General features: G+C 39.7%; 1 protein-coding gene across 3 annotated transcripts in view; it reads right to left on the bottom strand.

The window, feature by feature from the left end:
• LOC139692379 (leucine-rich repeat-containing protein let-4) overlaps positions 1–19,349 on the bottom strand; it is a 521,846-nt gene that overhangs the window by 279,990 nt on the left and 222,507 nt on the right. The gene's annotated exons all lie outside the window — the stretch shown is intronic.

Here is a 19,349-nt window from a genome sequence, read left to right on the forward strand (position 1 = left end):
GTCACGGGTACAGGATGTCTTTCTAAATGGGGCATTTTTCTACGGGTACTTCCTGTAGTATATACTCATCATGGAAATACTACCTTGATCAAAAAGTTCCCGGAATAACCACCTTGTGGCGCTCCCATCGTTCCGATTTGAGTTCTGTTTTTTTTGTTAAATTGGTACATCTGTTGTTGATATTCCCTTTAAATCTTAGTGTCATAACTTGACATTTGCAAAAGTTACGTAGCCAAGAGTACATCTATCTCTGTGTGTGTTGGCGATTTTTTACAATTTCAGAAATGGATTTAAATTTGCAACAACGAACTTGTATTAAATTTTGCGTAAAAAACGGATTTAGTGGCGCACGGACGTTGGAAATGTTGGAAAAGTGTTTCGGCAACGATTCTCTAAAAAAAACGGTCGTTTACCAGTGGCACGAGCGGTTCAGAAGTGGTCGTGAGTCAATCGAAGATGATGAACGCAGTGGCAGACCATCGACATCGAAAGTCGGTGAAAAAATTGATAAAGTAAAAGAAATGTTGGTCAATAACCGCAAATTAACCATCAGAGAAATAGCGGAGGACTTGAACATTGCCTATGGATCCGCCCAAGACATTGTGGTTAATGATTTGGGTTTCCGTCGTGTAGCAGCAAAGTTGGTGCCAACTCAAGACCTCAATTTCATGCAAAAAAGAGACCGTGTTGACGTCGCAAAAGACATGATTTGCGAGGCTGAATCCGATCCCACATTCATCAAAAGGATCATTACTGGAGACGAGACGTGGGTTTATGGGTACGACACGCAATCCAGACATCAGGCAAGTGAATGGCGTTCACCAAATGAGCCGAGACCAAAAAAACCACGTCATTTTCAGTCAAAAAAGAAGGCAATGCTGACGGTTTTCATGGATTACAACGGTGTAGTGCATCATGAATTTTTGCCAGAAGGCCAGACAGTAAACAAAGAGTATTATTTGGGCGTTATGAGACGTTTGCGTGAAGCAATTCGCCGAAAGAGACCAGACATGTGGGCAGAAAACTCGTGGATTTTGCACCATGATAACGCACCGTCGCACAGTGCTATCATTATTCGTAATTTTTTGACGAAAAATGCAACAAATACCATCCAACAGCCACCGAATTCACCTGATTTGGCTCCCTGTGACTTCTTTCTGTTCAATCGAGTTAAAAAACCATTACGGGGAACGCGTTTTAGCAGCCGAGAGGAAGTAATGGAAAAATCGCAGGAAGCACTGATGGACATACCGAAAACCGAATATAAAAAATGTTTCGAGGATTGGATCAAGCGCTGGCATAAGTGTGTTGCAGTCGATGGGGATTACTTTGAAGGGGACAATATAGATTTAGATGAATAAACTTGTATTTTCAATTTTCTGAATAAATTCCGGGAAATTTTTGATCAAGGTAGTATGCCCTGATATCTCCTCAGTCTATCTCGGAATTGTGACCAGACGTTGAGCATTATATCAGAGTTAAGTCTTCTTGACATTGGTTGGTTTAGTTAAAAATTGCCTGCAAAAAATCCCAAACTCATCAAATCATGGAAGTTGTAATTTTTATGTTGTAAAATTTGTTCATTTCAATATAGCAATAGAAAACAACAATGTCGGTCGTGATTTTGGGTAAATTTTCGTCATTGACAATTTTCAGAAAATCGAACGACAATTTGATTTTATTTAAATACAGTGCAGTATATTTTCAATTGAGCGATAAAAAAATTGTAAGGCGTTGAAACTCGTTGCGTTTTATGTAAAATAAAATTTTGAAATCGCGCGCATGGGGTGAAACCTTGCGCATACGCGTAAAACCTTAATTGAAGTGCGTAAATATAACCTTTGGACGGCACAATAGAATACAAAAATAGAAATAGGAAATAGAAAACACGTAAAAGGACATTCATATTTTACATTGGGGGATCGAGATGGTGCGGGGGCTAACGTACTGGCTTCCCACCCTGAGGGCGCGGGTTCAAATCCCGGCGGTGTTGAATATTTTTCAGAGGTATCTCGATCCCTACTTGAGGTGCTTTGTGGAGGGCACTTTGAGTGAGTACGCCGTCCGTCGGATGGGACGTTAAGCTGCGGACCCTTTGGGGCCTTTCGTAAAGAGCAGGCTAATGCCGACGCCGGGTTTCTCTCCTCCCTTCACCCTTTCCTGTCGATCTCCTATGACGCAAATGACCTTAGCTGTCGGTCGCCTCCCCTAAAAACTACTACTACTACTACATTTTATATTGTTTGAACTTTCGGCCTTCTTCAGGCCAGACTGCTGAAGGACAGTCAGACCTGAAGAATGCCTCAAAGAAGGCCAAAATCTCAAACAATGTAAAATGTAAGTGTCCTTTTACGTGTCATCTCTTTTATTTTTGTGTTCTATTTTGCCGTTCAAATGTAATATTGCCCTCGTGAGTATCTCTACATCATCTATATTTATGAATTTAGACTAGGAATTTCAACTTTTCACGGTCATGATGAATTTTTATAATCTACTGAAATTTACGATACCCTTTATATTAGAACAGCTAAATTTTCTTTGCAAAATTCAGCGCATTTTTTACGCAGTTCTAACGATTATTTTGCCTCTCAACTTCTTGAGTTTTCCCACAGAATATTGATCGAGACGGTTTAATTTTAATCATCCTAGTCGACTGGAAAGTAATGTGAGCTCACAGTTAGCACCCGGTTTATGTTATGGGGAGGAAATGAGCCATCACTCTCCCAGGGCTTTCTGTGGTCACAAACTCTGAAGCCAATTTAAGACTTGTTTCTCCCACAGTCCCCAGGCATAGGAGACTCCTCCTTTAACTCCTCGGCCTTTCGTCATGCTTTCTCAAACCGCTTCCAATTTGGAACACTCCACCTTACACTGTGGTGTAAGTACATGCCTACCTATCGTACGAACTAAGACAAGCGGGTGAGTTTGAATAAGATCAGATACTGAGTTGCCCTGGAAAGGCAAAATACTGGAAAATAAGATATACTACAAGTATATATAGTCTGAGAAAGTTATGCAATTTTTGAAGCTGAATAATAGGATACATAGTCAATAGAAGAAGAGGCCTACATGAAATGATGCTGGTGATGAGAAAATGTCTGAAAATATAGGAAATCGTGCCTTAATACCCATCGATTTTACAGTACGTTGAAGCTTTCTTCTTCTGCTTTAAGCACGTTTCTTTGTATAAAACTTCTTACCCTCAGCATTGTTTGCGATGAACAGATAAAAATGATAAAATATTAGTGTTTTTATGAATAAAGTAATTATATTCCGGATACAATTGAATACCGGTACAATATTTTAGTAATTGTTTCGATCAACATAATAACTATTAACTTTTTCATGCAGGAAATCATATGAAGGTTTTTTCCACGTAAATATATCAGCATTTTACAAAATCATTCAAAGCATATTTATAAAACGAAAATACTAACAATACGGTTACACCTAAGTATACATTCCGAAACGGAGTCGAAAAAGGTTGGTCATCCACCCTTTTATGAAAAGAACAATTTGAAATTGAAAAACAGTAACGCCAGGGCAGGGGGGCTAGTTCCTTTCCCTGAGCCTATCCCAGGATGATTTGGTAACTTGGTTAGAGCTAAGGCAGAGAAGTGTGGCCCGGAATCGAACTTGTACCCTCCGGTAAGAAGTCCCACGCTCTACCCCTGGAATACCGCGACCCTCGTTATTAATGCTTTACTTGAAAATGTATCCTATCCAAAAGACGTGAAAACAACTCCCATGCCGGGCATACTAAACATCACTGCTTGAATAGTTTGCAATCCAGAACAGAACATGACAGCTGCAAAATGTGGCATATGATATTTAAGAAGTAGATTTGGAAATAAATATTTGAATTGATGCATTTTGGAGCTTTGTTATATATTCATATTTTTTACACATCATCGAGTCAATAGGCGTCACGAGAAAAGGTTTTGACAATTTTAGGTGGGATTTAAGAACATTTCACATATTTTCGTAGGCATTTGCCAATATGACCAGCGCAAGATTGTAGGATTTACAGTTAGGTCGGGCTTTCTTATACACGGTTTTCATGAACTGTTATTATTTATGTTGCCATAAAATATAATTCGGTAGCTCCGTGCAATCTCACATATAGTGGGATCTTTCAACAAAAGTAGATTGATATTCGTCATTAGGTGTGCAAATGTATATTAAATAAATGATGGTTCGGCAGAAATCAATGCTTAAAATGATTGTAGAATAGACAATACGCGTGACAACGAATTCCAGAGGTTGAAAGAGGAATGAAAATTAGAATGTAATTGTTATATGCAGGTAAATAAATTTATCATCAAAGTTCTCCGGGATTTCAGGGGGCGGGGTTCCATGACATCTCGCCCTCTTTCTCTCTTCGGTGGCACAAACCCTCCTTTAAACCCCCGTTTCCTCTTCTTCTACACCCCAAAGTATTCCCACCATGCTTCCTTTGAGATAGTAACCTGCGAGAAAACGACGGCAGCCCTCTGCCAGCATGCCAGGTCGAAACACTATATCCTCCATTTTCACTACCATATATCCTCATTCCCTCCTTTTCACACATCTTCTCCCTCCCGACCCTCCTAACTTCCCTCTACCACACCATCCCAAGACATTCGGTAATCGTTTACAGCTTCCGGTTGCGTGAAATAATAATGTAACGCGCGAAGGCTTGCCGGCTAAAGATTCAATATATTTTGCCTCACCTGAATGACTCCCAGCTAAAACAAAATCCACGATGCTCCATAAGTTCCATAATCCAAGCTCCATAATATTGAGGTTAGGTACTCTTGCTCGAAAATTTTAGTCTCTCCGTTAATTGTGAGATAAAAATTACCCAATCGAGCCAAGGGAATTATCCACCACAACCTACCATGAAAGTTCGCTCCATATTTTCAAACGTTCTACGAGGGTCATCCGGAAAGTAGTACCCGTTCGTGCCGCATGAAGTGCTGACGACGCGAGTAGCCGCTGGACGAGGTCAGATAGCTTCAGTGGCTTGTCTGCCTTCTCTGAGCCAAGTTGCGTGACGCTAGCATTGCCTGTGTTGTTTCTGTGATTGTTTACAATGTTTAAAAAAATTGAGACCGCCGCCAGTTGTGAAGTGAGGGCAGTGATTAAATTCCTCAATGCAAGAAACGTTCGCCCATGTGATATTCATCGCCAATTAAAGGAGGTGTATGGAGACAATGTAATGGACGAGTCGTCTGTTCGGCGGTGGTGTCGCAACTTCAACATGGGGAGGGGGAACACACACGACGATGAGCGTTCGGGGAGACCGTCTGTCATTACAGACCAACTGGTGAGCTCAGTTGACGAATTCGTGAGGAACGATCGGCGCGTCACAATTGATGACATCTGTGAGCATTTTCCCAATGTTTCTCGAACAATTGTTCATGAAAATGTTAAACACCATCTGCATTATGCAAAAATTTGTGCAAGATGGGTCCCTCGCGTATCTCAATGAGCTGGCGGCGAAGGACTATGCAGCAGGAATACAGAAACTTGTCACACGTTATGACAAATGCCTTAATTTGCTTGGAGATTATGTTGAGAAGTAGGTTAAAGTATCCTCTTTCAAATAAAATTTTTTATGTTTGTTAATATTTACTTTTGTGTCTTTATTTCACGAACGGGTACTACTTTCCGGATGACCCTCGTAGTATATTATATGAGTATTCAATTGTTCCCGGCTCAACTTTGTGGAAATTCATGTTAATTAAATGAAGAATACAATGTATCTTTCCATTGTCCTTTATTTATGGACAACCCGTTTCAACGCTCAAGCGTCATCATCAGGTACTATTTTACTATTAGGTCATATTATATGAGTTCTAATATTTAGCTATCTGTCAAAGAAGATTTGACAAAATACTATTATTTATTGCATTACGAACAATCATCTCATTATAAAATTAAAAGAGCTAATATAAATTTAACATGTAATTATTGAGAATGAAAAAATATTTTATAATAAGCGAATTTGACTATACTAATTGCTAGAAAATCCTCTCGAGAAAATTGAAACTATCGGTTTCAATGAATTTTGGTTTTTAATACTATGGTTTTTGTATCTTGGACAACAGCAATTCTGCAATCAGAACAGACTGTCATATTTGGTATTTAAATGCCTTGGCAAAGTAAGTCCTGATCTTTATCATCGTGTTGACGGGAAACTGACCCAGCGCTCTGTTCTTCCGGGAGGCGTGGACTCAGTCTGTGATTTCTTTCCCGCAACTAGGATTCTGTGTACACCGGATGGGTGTAAGTTTGGGAGGAGGGATGTGAGGGATTATTTCGTTTGAGGAAAGCTGAACAAAGCCCAAAGCGCCGGAGGCTCATGCCATGGGCCTCCCCTAGGCCCATGCTAAAGTCGATCCGGATTTTCTCCTGATCAATCCATCCCTCTGCCTGAGTCTCCAAGGGGATTTTGCAGGAATATTATAAGATCGCTGCTTAAGGAATATCTTTTAGAAAGTATCCCCTAATTACATCCATGTAAATGAGCCTTGTTTTCTCCCTCAGTGGAAGCTGGCTTCTCCAACTCTTGTTATGATATTACTTTTTGGTAATTAATCCCCGTCCCAAGTCGGCACTCTGTTTTTAGTTGGAAATGTTTACACTGTGGAATAGGTAGGCACAAGGGATGTATGTCTTGAATGTTGATATTGAAATTAAAGGTCAATTTTTTTCCGTTAACGGCAGTTGGTACATTTAAGAGATATAAGGGGGAATTGACGGAAAATCCGAGGAAACACCTCGTTTTCATGAACGGTGATGATAACTACGAGCACGCAACTGCTAGGAATATTTTATAGTAAAAAATAGTGCAATTTTAGCATTTAGATCCAGGTCATAATTTTCATGCCCTTGAATCCCTTGAATGGGACGGCCGTTATAGAAGGGCGGTCAAGTGAGCGCGATAAATGAACTTGACAGTTTTTTTCACTTGGCTCTCTGCGGATTCCTTCCTCAAAGCGGTGGGACCTCGAGATTAAAGAGAGGGAGGTGAGGGTGAAATATCGCCCTTCGAGCCCAAAGACGCTAGTGGCCCTTCCCTGAGACAAGTAAAAAAAAAGGAAGGAGAAGGAGACCAAGAAAAACGGTCTCAAAAATTGAGGCGGTACGCGTTTCGCCATTTCACGTCTTATCCGTACCGTAGATCCTTGAGCGAGAGGAAATGTCGAAAAAAACAAGAAAGGGAAGAAGAAGAGGGAAAGAGAAAGAAGGGAAAAGGGACAAGAGAAAAGGGAAAGGGAAGAAGAAGGGAGACTTTAGAAGAATGAATAGAAAATAGAAGGAAATAATTCGTCCGAAATGGGAGAAGTGCAGGTTAGTTTGATACTTGCACTTATAGATGAAGTGTTTTGTAAACTATGGAAAAATAAATAATCTCCATCCGACTTTGTTTTAATCTTCCCTGTAATCAAACCACATTTCACTCTGATTCTATGCGTATTTGGTATAAGTTTTATTGAAAGCTTTTCATGAATCCGTTTTGCTACCAACAAATTCCTACCGCTGTGTATTTAAAAATTCATCGCGTTCATTTCCGTTTCGGGCGACACGTTATTGAAGTGGCGCAGTACAAACAGAGAGAGCCCCAGAAGAGGCTCCGCACGGGACCTTTTTGGGTAGTTTCTCGAGAGGCTTCGAATTTTGTGTATTTTGAAAATTTGTGTGCATTTGCGTACGTTCATATCCACTAATAGATTATGCAATCCCATTCTTTTCAGCCTGAGATAGTTCCCGTTTTCCAGGGATAACTGTAAAAACATATTTCCTAAACAGTTGCGAGGCATGAAAAGGATGCAGCGATTTTACAACCATGGAAGATATATGTAAACGCCATTATGTATGGTATCATCACACTCGTCTGTAAGAAGTGTAGGTATTCAGGTGCGGACTGAAGAAGGTGAGGTGCGTGCGTGAGGGTATTTTAAAGTGAGTACGAAAAAGAATTCGCGTCTGGGTGCTCGTGGCCTTCTGCTTATGGCCCCGTGCGGACTTGATGAGGGTGGGAGATGAACCGGGTGAATTTTTATGGGAACGGAGGAGAGTCAAGTCAACCTCCCATGGGCGGATTTTTTGGAAGTATGGCGAAGACGACGGCGGAAGAAAAACACTAAGCAACTTGGGAATTGAGCACTCTCACGCGTGGCGGAGGGAAAGAAGGAGGGGAGAAGATGGAGAGGGTGGGTGAGGAAGGAAAGAGGGATGCGGCAGGAGCTCCGAGGAGACCGAAAGAGAGTCGGGAGAAGTGGGCGAGGTGGAGGTTGAGCGTAGCGGTCGGCGGTAAATGTGAGGGGGCAGACGGAGGAAGATGGTTAGAGCGCGAGGGCGGGCGAAGCAGAGCGCACCTGTGATGGCATGCGAACGGAATGGGAATGTGGGGATATGGAAAAAGAGGAGAGAAGAAGGCTGGTGAAAAATGCATTGTACGCTGTGCTGTGAAATATGCATGGTAAATTTGTTGGAGGTACTCCAAAGGCGATACCTGATGAATAAAATAATGGGTATCCTATGTGAGAGTAATTCCGTCTGTAGTTTCAGGAAGTTAATGCATAATTGCTGGGTTTGGTAGCCAATATTCCCTGGGAAAGTATTGCACAAACATTTTCAGTCAGTCCAACTCTTAGCGGTAGGACCATCATCATCGTCCATAGCTCCGCGCCCCGGTGTGGTTGTTGGTTCCTCTATTATATGCCTACATTCCAATCTTCTTCTTACCTTCTCCCTCCATCTTGCAACTCCCTTCGACCTTATACCTTCTTCAATATTCTGCAGTTATCATTTCCATGGTCTTCTTCACTTCCTGACTCCTTCCATCTTCCTATTGAATATTTGTTTGGAAATACTGTGCTCATCTATTCTTGCCATGCGGCATAGCCGTTCCAGTCTTTAACTATATCTTCTCTCTCCTAATACTTTATCTATCTCCCAATACTCTCTGATTGTCCATATTTTTCCCTCTCTAACCGGGTCATAACTTTTTATAATAAGTATCCTTTAAATCTCTGAAGTGTTCCTTTTTCATTGCTGGGTATAACCGACGTCTCTGCTCGATATATTACAGCAGGTCTTATGAGCAAAAGGTCAACAGGTTTTATATATTTTCAATTTAATTTTTCTTGATGAAAGTTTGGCTTTAAGAAGTACATTATCATAATAGGCCTTAATTGCCGGTCATCACTCATTGGTCAATTTCATTAGAAATTTAATTTTCAGTAGCCCCACGGGCTACCCCCACCTGGAGAGCCAGGATTTGTTCTCAGGGTTCACTATATTAGAGAGGTGTCCTTCTCTACGCATAAGAGCTCTTTCTGCACTGTCTTTATGGGGCACTCCTTTCCTGCCAGTTCCATGAAGACCTGTCTGGCGAGGCAGACCAAACCAGAGGCATCATTGCCACTCACTATTCTGTACGCCCGACACTTAAGGTGCCTTCGAAAAGGTACTCTTGTGTAGTCCATTACAGTACTACTAATACTAGTTAACGATGAACTGCAAATAGCATGAAGTTAATTGCTAGCAATTGAATATTTATATGATAGATATAAAGGTATTTTTGTGTGGCTCAATGCCGTTTCTTTATGATGTTTTTTTCACGAGAGTACCTAAAACCTACGTTTTGAGTCAATAATTATGCATGAATGTAAAAATCTTTGCTGGAAGTAGTTAATTAATCATATGATTTGAATCTATTTTATGGGTGACGACCTAACAACCCCCCACACGCCCTTGCGGTGGATTGCAGGGTGTAATGTAGATGTAGATGAGATCATTTATTATTATTGTCATGTGCATAAGATACCACTATGTCAGTAATTTCCATATCAAGGACAAAAGAAATTTTTATCAACAAAATCTCAGATTTAAAATATAACTGTGAAACTTCCCGGCTACCGAAAACGGCCGTTAAGTGATAGTGTTATGAAATATAGGAGTTATTTTCATCTCTCCTTTAACCACATTAATTCATGAGCCTTTTTCTGTATGTGTTGCATTAGATACTCCACTGGCATCAGCGTATAAGCGTGTTAGTAATGTTATCATAATTCGGTATATGAGAAAGCACAATCAACAAGGTATCTTCGTAAGCTGATTGAAAGTGTTATTCTCGTATTTGAAGGTAAACTAATTTTCATAGGATGAGAGGAAGCTAACCTGGGATAAAACCCTGGCTCTCAGCAAAGAAAAAGGGAATGTGGCAGAAATGAAAGAAAGATAGGAAGGGTTGGAGGTTGAGAGTGGGGTCAGAAGTTGAGGAGAAGGTGGCGTTATTAGGGGGTGAGTTGAGTGATGCCAGGGGCGTGCGGAGGACGAGCGGGGGGGGGGGGAAGGTGGTGGAAGAAAGAGCTGGGGTGTTGAGGATGGATTGGGTAAACTTCGGACTCTGGACTCGGTCCGCTTTGTTTCCCAGCAACGCTCTCCGTGCCCTACCCCCACTCCCTACCTCCCACTCAACCCCCCTATCTCCCGCTGGCTCCTCCCTCCCTTTTGACGGGCCACCAATCCAGACCTGATCTCTCGGAAATTGCGGCCTCCCATGAAGGGAAGCTAACTGCCGAGATATCCCAAGGTGTTTCCCGGTGTAAGAAAGGACCCAATCGGAATAAAGACGATCTCATGTGGAGAAAAGAAGGGTTTCTGCGTAAGATCAAATATTTCTCCTATTGCTGCGAATAAACCTTTGTTGGTTTCGTATTTGCCATTAAACTATAAAAAATTGCTTTTCAGGAGAAATTATCGGAAAGCTGTCATAAAAATTGAACATATTTTCTCTGTTAATTAGTAACCCCTGTTTGCCATAGCTTCGTCCGCTATTATCTTGAAATTTCATTTGGAAACGTTAAAAAGAACATTTTTCTTTGCTAATGCTGAGCAATTATATAGCTCGGTGAATCATTATAGATACTCCGCACAAAAATTACTCCGCCGTGTTTCAGACATTTGACAAATTTTTCATCCATTTGAGCTCCGAGGTACTTGCAAGTGTATAATAAATTGAGAATTTTATAATTCTGAAATAGTAATTTAGTTTATAAGACCAATTTTTCAAGAGTATTGGAATGAAAATAATTAAGAAAATTGGGTAATCTTGAAGCTAAGCATAACAAGGCTTTTGGTTCACTCGATGATAGCTGCTTTTCCCTCAGGGTACATTTGAGTGAATTCTAGATGCCGGCAATGTGGAAATATTCCCGTGCCCCAGTGCTCATACATTTTAAAGGATTGGAGCCTCGAAGGCGTATGGATGTGCAATGGAAATTGAACTCCAGGATATGAACAATGCCAATATCCATTATTCTGATTTATTTCTTCAAAATATATCATCAGAATGTCAACATTTTCATGGTATTTTAGGTTAATAAAAAAACCATAAACACAGAAATCAACCCTTAGGTCGGTTTGGTAGGTGATGGTAGAGTTCAGTTCACCCAGTACTAAGCCTGACGGCGAGTGAAATTCATACATCATGGTGGGGGGCCAGTTCCTTTCCCTGAGCTGCCTATGGCTTCCCAGGAAGATCTGATATCCAAAAATATAATATCACACATCTTTGGTGGAGTTGAGGGTTCCCAGAGAGGATTGCCCGAGAATCGAACCCGTACCCTCCAGTAAGTAGTCAAACGCTCTACCCCTGGACTACCGCGACCCACTTGAGGTTAATAATGAATACCAAAACGCTGATATGAGGGATATTTATTTTTTGTGCACACTTGGCAATTATAAATTTTTACGTCAAATGAATGTAAATTCCACTGTAACGTTCAGTACATTATGCTTCTTCATCCTTTTTGAATACAAATGCAAGATATATTTATTCGAATATTCACCCGGCACAAATATAATATCCACAAATATAATTATCATATTTTGTTTATTCTCTAAAGTTGAATTTACTTTGGTCTCCATGCATAATTACGCAGTTTTAGTAAGTTAACATCGAAATTAAATTTTTTATAGAGCGAAGGACAAAGAAAAATAATAGCGATATTTTTGCGCATTATCATTGATATTTCTATTGATATTGGAGGTATCTTGTGCTTGCGGCTATTTTTTCACAAATTTTGTTCATATTATTAATATATTACGATGCAATATAGGCCATGGGTACCACACACTGCCCTCGTGCGATTGTCCGAGCAATGTACTTTTCAGTGTAATTCACTTCGTTGCATTTCCAACTGTACCTCTTCCACTGTTATGTTTGACCCCTTATCTTTCGTGATCACTCGATATTCTATGAAAGCGGAAATTTCCGGAAAAAATTCACCCTCCGCGTTTCTGCCATGGAATTGAGAAGGGACATCTGCTGTAGAACCGTTTCGGGATTTCCCGACGCTCACCCACCCCGGGGCGAATGGGATAAGCCGCCAGCCAGGTAAAGGAGGGTAGTCGGCGAGTTACAGAGAGGGAATGGCTGAAATGGAGGCGTTACTGAGCGAGGGGAAGGGGTGGGATACGAGGGAGCGACGGTGAAGTAGTGAGGAGGAGGGACGTGGGAGTGTTTCGGGGAAGGAAGGAATGAAGGCGTGACTAATGACTTCATTTATGTTGGCTGGCGCTGGGAGGCGGGCGGGCGGTGGGAGGAGGTTGTGTTGGTCGGCTATGATGACGTATTCGGCAGAGCAGCGGCCGAGGAAATAGAGGGGGAGAAGATTTTGAAAGGAAACCTGGAACGTAGTGCTCGTAGGCACGAATCGATGGTTCCTTCTCACCTTCTTCAATTTTCTTTACGGATGGAGCAAACTTCAAAGAAATAAAAGTAAGGATAGGTTTACCTTACCTATGGGTATTTGTTCAGGAGGCTCTTCCTCTCTGATGATGGATACATTTTTGGTGGGCGATGAACACCCACGAGTCGCGGTCCAGACACACCGCTAAATGCTGCGCTAGCAATTTATTTATATTCACTTAGTCAAGAAACGTCAGGCACAAATAAAACGTTAGCCCATCGTAAACAGATGTTTGTGCAATAAAATGAAGACAGTCCTTATTTAAAAGAGTTGTGCTGATATATGCGAGAGAAGTAGTTATAAAGGGTCGGACGTTAGACTACTGACCAAAGGGCTCAGATTTAATTCCTGATGGCTTATACACCCTCAGCTCTATTCCGGTCGTGAATGTTTTTGAATACCAGATCATTTAGGGAAATAGATGTACAGGGAAAGCCACCTCCTCCAGATGAGTGAATTTAACACGTCTTAGAGATTAGTGCGAGGTGAGTTCTACTTTGGTTCATAAAATCAACCCTCGGGTTAATGACTTTGACACTTTGTTGTCGAGTCATTTTCATCACATTTTCTCTACAGTCATCAGTCTAAAAATTTTGTCTGTAGGTAAAATCTACAGTGGTATCCACTTAGTAGTGTCTTGCAGGTACGAGTTATCTCATATTTGTGGATTCGTGGTAATTAAATTTACCATAGATGTATACCTAGTCTCGTGATAAAAATATCATCTGGAATTAGGTGACTGTGCCTTTAATAATGTGATTAAGAATACTTCTGGCCCGCAGTAGAAAACTCTGTGCACTATCGTAGATATTTCGCCGTATGGAATTTGAATGAAAACATTATGATAAGGAAACTATAAATGTACTCAGGGTAGGGAAGTGACTTTAACGTATGATTTATTGCAGAAGAATCAAATAATTAGATCTATCAAAGAATGATTTTCCTTAAAGATGCTATTAACTTTTAAAATCCATATGTAAAAATATTTCCTTATAGCAAACATATAAATGGAGCAAGATGTAATGAGGTATTGGATTTGAAATGTTGATTTAAAGGAGAATCCGTGTAAGGCACGTGATGAGATCATGTGGGGCCTTAGATTTCGTGATCATTATTGGTGTAAATCTCGGAAGGATTTCATCAATTTAAAACATCCATTGAGTCAAAATACAATCTTGCATTTATATTTATCAATAATAATGGTACACCCAGGCTCTGAAAACTTTTTAATTAGAAATCCAAATTAGTCTTACATTTGGAGCACTGAATTGAGATGACGTTTGGGAGGGAGGTTTATTGTGGAAAGGAGGGAAGATCAAGCACAGTAAGGAAGATTGGGAGGAGATGTTGACATGCTTCACTTGTGCCCCCACGCGTATGCGTGTGAGCTTCTATGAACTGGGGTGTAGTGATGACATGGTCCTCGGAAGTAATCAATTTTCATGGAAGGCTAGTGCTGGCTAAAGAGATAAGTGTTATCCCTTCCGTCGCTCTGAACAACTCTCCTTTCTCCTTTATTAACTCTTTTTGGCGGCACGAGCAAAATGTATCCCTTAATGTGTGCCCTTTTTGGCAGGGGATGGATCTGGTTTAGAGTATAGTATTTCAATCGAAAACCCTCGAGTATCTACGTGCTCGCGAACCGGCCACTGTGTGACTTTAAAACGCCGATTTCAGTGAAAAATGGGATGTTATTTTTTAAAAATATATGCGTCGGGAAAAAATGAATATGAATTCTCTGCGGGAACTGAACGTTCATTTGTCTACACATATTTGCGATGCCAAATTTGAAGAAATTTCCTCTATTCTAAATTCTATTCATTTTGTGCGCAATCAGTAAAATGTATGAATGGGTACAGGGGACTCCCATCAGTGCCAACAATGTAACCACTGGTGTTTATGTCGCTCAAATTAGCCTTCACTCCGTCGACAATTGAACCTTTTCCACTTGTTCTTGAAAGATAACTCATTAAACCTAGCTAATAAAACTCATCCCTGTAATATTCATTATGGCGTGAAATCACGCCGTAATGAATTTTGCTCCCTGTTAACACAGAATGTCGATGCCCTTAGTTGTATTCCAATACATTAATAGATACGTTAATATATTAAATTAATAATTACTATTATCTCTTTGACGGCTGAGCATTCTTCAAAATTAGATCAAAAGGCCATTAAAATATTATAATGAACTAATTCACATGCCTGCATTTGAATTACAAGGCGTGGTCATGACAACCATGGAAAACAAAGCTGCCTACAAGTTGAAGAATTTTAAATAACGTTTCACGGGAGAAGGAGCCATCACGGATGGAGGAAAATTATTCATGGGTAGATAAACACATGTATCATTCGATAGCAATTTGAACTCAGCGTTTTTTTTATTGCACAGAATCGAACTGCGTGTACACAATATCATACAAAACGAGATGCGTAACCAATTAATTTCTGAAATTGGATGTATATTTGGATAAATTAATTAAATTTGCAGGAGTAAGCTAAGAAGAAAACACAGTTTAATTATCTAAAAAGAAGATATCTTGTATATCATGTCTGAATTTTGTCAGTGTAAATGTGGAGTATAAAGTAAAATACTAAAAAATCGTAATTTATGCTCCGGAAATTTTCTGCGTTCATGAATTTATGGCCAGATATTCCATATCGGAAGGTAAATGGGCAATTTGTTCTTTAGAATATTGTGCGGGAGATTTGGATGCCAGTTTAGAATAGCCTAGAAAGGTTTCACGTTGTTATTACCCCGAGCTACGGACTAATTACATTGCAGGTTCCTATGGTGCCGATACACTTAAGCCGGAAAATAAGTCGGTTTGATTGAAATTGCTGAATCTTGCGGCATATGTGGCCCTATGTGGATTAGACAAAGTGCGCATTGAAAAAATTATTACATCACAAAGCTATTTTTACCGATGTAATATTAATCATTCATTACCACACAGTAGAGGTATATGGGGAAAAAAAGGCAATGACATGCAAATGTATGAGCATGGAAAATTATTTTTAACATCTTCTTAAGAACTTCAATCCCGGGATTTAAACGTCAAATCGTAGAATCAATAAGTATCCTAATTCTTGCATTGACAGCACTAATTTTTCAGTTATAGCTTGCTGAACCAACATGAATTACATTCTCTACAGAACGAATAAGTTATTTCGCAACCATTTTGAATACTATTTTTAAGTTTAAAGGGTAGCAAATATGTTAATTGGGCGACTTATTTCGTAGCTATAGAAAAGAGAAGGACGTGGAACTTAAATTAGTTTTAAAAACAAACTATATTCAAAATAGCATTACTTATGGATGTTTAAGACTTCAGTTTTCCACTGGTCATTTCCCTTGCTATGGTCAATTTAGTACAGTATAATAAACAACGACATCAGTTTATCCTCGACGTTTGACTGAATTTGGGATTTTTGTGGGCTAATAACAATCTAAAAAAAAGATTTAATATTGGAATAAAAATATGATACCCTTATATCTATATTAGGCAGTGCATTAGTATATCTTTGTGATCTCTGCCCATCTTTACTCTCGTATCAGCAAATGAATTTGAATGGCTTTGAGGAGATCAAAGAACTTAACGTGAATCATAGAGCTAATGAAACCCACTCTCAACGCTTTCCTTGAGGGAGCACTTCACGGAGCAATTTCCCTTCCGCTCACATTAGTAGCGATTCCGATTCCAGCGTCCTCGGGTTTTATGGATAATGGCGATGGACACAAACACAAGGAAATAGGTGCTTTTTCCAATATTTATTTTCTGATTCCGTTCTTGTATCGAGGTGAATTTGGAGGCCTCAGAGTTGCCCGAAAAGGTATATGGCTCTGATAGGAAGGGTCTATCCTCCTCCCACACAGGTACACTCAAAGAAAAGACATGCGAGTCTCCGTTGAGGCACTAGGCCTCGAATTCTCCGTCATTCGCGAGGCGAGAGGGGCGTAGCAAAAGGGGTGTCGCTCAGTGTGTAGAAAGGAAGGAGTAGCTCTGCAGGAGGCCGAGAGACTATATGCGATGGTCCTCCGCTCCGAGGGGTCTTGCGTCAGGAGGGGGCGGTGGTTTTGGCTCTTCACCACGGCCACCTACTTGGGTAAGCGTCAACGAGGAGCCAACACTCGCGCCCGAACGTGATATTTTTGCGTAATCCGAGTTTGTAAAGGAAGCCGCATCTGCAGCGGCTGGGAGGTGAGGGGGGAAAGAATGAAAGGAGATGCCGGGCGCTTTGGAGAATCCGCGGGTCGAAACGTGGTGCTCAGGACCTTCACCAAATCTCTGCCTTGTTGCTTCCTCGGACAAGTACTCACATTTTCCATTACATATATGCTTGAAGCGATAACCCTATGTCCGCTTCAAACTTGATTAAGTTTATACACTAATTGGATATATTTTATATTGTACTCTCCTCTATCCGGAAGTCTGGGATTTTAATGATGCAATCTATTCCTGAAATAAGGTGTTCATTGCTGGAAATGATATATTTTTATAGCCTTCCTTTAACTCCAAGATATTACTTATGGAAGGCATGGCAAAGGTGTATAAGATTAAATCGAATGTGGGAGGAACGATATGATATTAACAAATTTCAATGTTTTGTGGAGTCGTAAAACCATAAAAGCAATATTAAATTATTTTTATTAAAATAAAAAGATGAAATGGAGATGAAGTCCTGTTGAGATGAGATCGCAGTAATATAAGGGAACAAAGATGTCGTGCAATATATGCAAATGCACCATATTTTGTGTAACATTTTGTTTGCCGCTTCATTCTATTTGATTCGGACAAGGCAAAGCATTTAGAATCAGGAGGTATTAAACTCTCCTAGATTGGAAATGTTGTTAATCGTGATAGAGGAATGAAAATAATTAGCATTTTTGCTAATAAAAATTGGATTAGAAAGTATTCTTAGCTAAAGACGGGCTGTTTTCATACACTTGTATATATTATAGATTTTTAGAATATTTTATGTCGTGTCTGTTAGGACTTCTAATGAATAAACTCATATAGGAAATGCAATAAATGTGAACATTGACATGTCCACTGGCAACTGTCGATATGTAGACAACATAAAATGACATTAGATTGAAAATGAGGGACAGTTAGAAAGAAATTGATTGATTATTGATGGAATGGGCACTGCGATGAAAGTATCACAAAAATAAACAAGGATGAGCAACTGCTGATGAGCCTGAACTATTCTCAGGAGGACTCCAATGGTTTGCATGAAATCTTTTGTATCAAATGATATGTCGTGAATTTTTCCGTATTTATTCTATGCTTTTTATCTTAATTATATATTTTTGTAGCAACACTTATGAAATAAAATATATTATCGATTCAAAAATCATCGAACAGCGAGATCATTCGTCGGTCTACTCTCCGTCGTTTTACCAATCATGCCAGCGGAAGGGTGTATTTTAATCGATAATTCTTGCAAAGGGAATGTGTAAACGAGCTACTACTTGTGAAGGGCAAACCAAACAACCTTTGTTTTGTAACAATTTCCATCTAATCTTCAAGACACAGTTATCCATCCAATTAAAAGAAATTAGGTAAATATACTACCGGCAGTTTACTATCCAAATGATTACGAATCACACCGCTTAAATGGCCAGGATGCTATTTTCTTACAATCGCAGGATTAACCTTATCTTACAATACCATCCTATTGTATTCCATGGATAGAAATTAAATTATTCATCATTGGCACTAATGGATCACGAAAATTTAGCATTAAATGCTGATTCACAATTGAAAAGTTTAATGAGAATAGGGTATTTCAATAATGGTCTAGTTAGAAAAAAATCCATTAATAGTTTTATTTGGAATTTGAATTTGTAACGGAAGAATGATGTTCAAATTAAACCGTGTTAAACTAGTGCGGGGATATATATCACAGTATTTTTAATAATTTAACCGTTGATTGTTCAGTTTATGAAAATATTCTTAGAGTTTATACGCTGCAATACTCTTTCGAGTGTATGAAAGAAATCACTGGGCGAACTGATTTCACAATTACGAGGAATAGTGGGAAAATTATTATCCCAGTGTTTGTACGCGACTTTAAAATGCCAGTTATGCGTAAATATGTACGCTGGATAAAAAGAGTCAAGAGTGCAAAATATGTGATATCTTTCGTACGAAAGTAGCGCTTTAATAATATTAGCTCTCGTAAAAACTGAGCGGTGAACGAATATTTGGATATTGGCTAATTTTCGGGTTGATATATTGGAATGAAAGCAATTAATTTTCATTTGTAAAATATCGATGGTCGCTGAATAATTCATTCCGATTTATTGGGGGTCCGCCTTGTCTCGCCAACTAGGGAAACTTGCTCACCGAAATACCGTATTTTGCGTAACAGGGACATCATTGGAGTCTTAATCCAGGAAGAGCTATACGCATGCATTGAATACCATTTTCTATAATAATTTACTTCCTTTATTCAGTAATCGGTTTCACGAGTAAATTAGGCTTAAAATCATTTTTACGCATTGGTTTGGAGAATGGGCCATAAATGTATCGGAAACGAGGATAAAAAATGCAGCCTCCAGTGAAATAGGTTTCTCTACGTCACAGACTTTGT

The sequence above is a fragment of the Hetaerina americana genome, unplaced genomic scaffold, assembly GCF_022747635.1.
Source record: "Hetaerina americana unplaced genomic scaffold, ioHetAmer1.1.p SCAF_4, whole genome shotgun sequence".
Classification (NCBI taxonomy): Eukaryota; Metazoa; Arthropoda; class Insecta; order Odonata; family Calopterygidae; genus Hetaerina; species Hetaerina americana.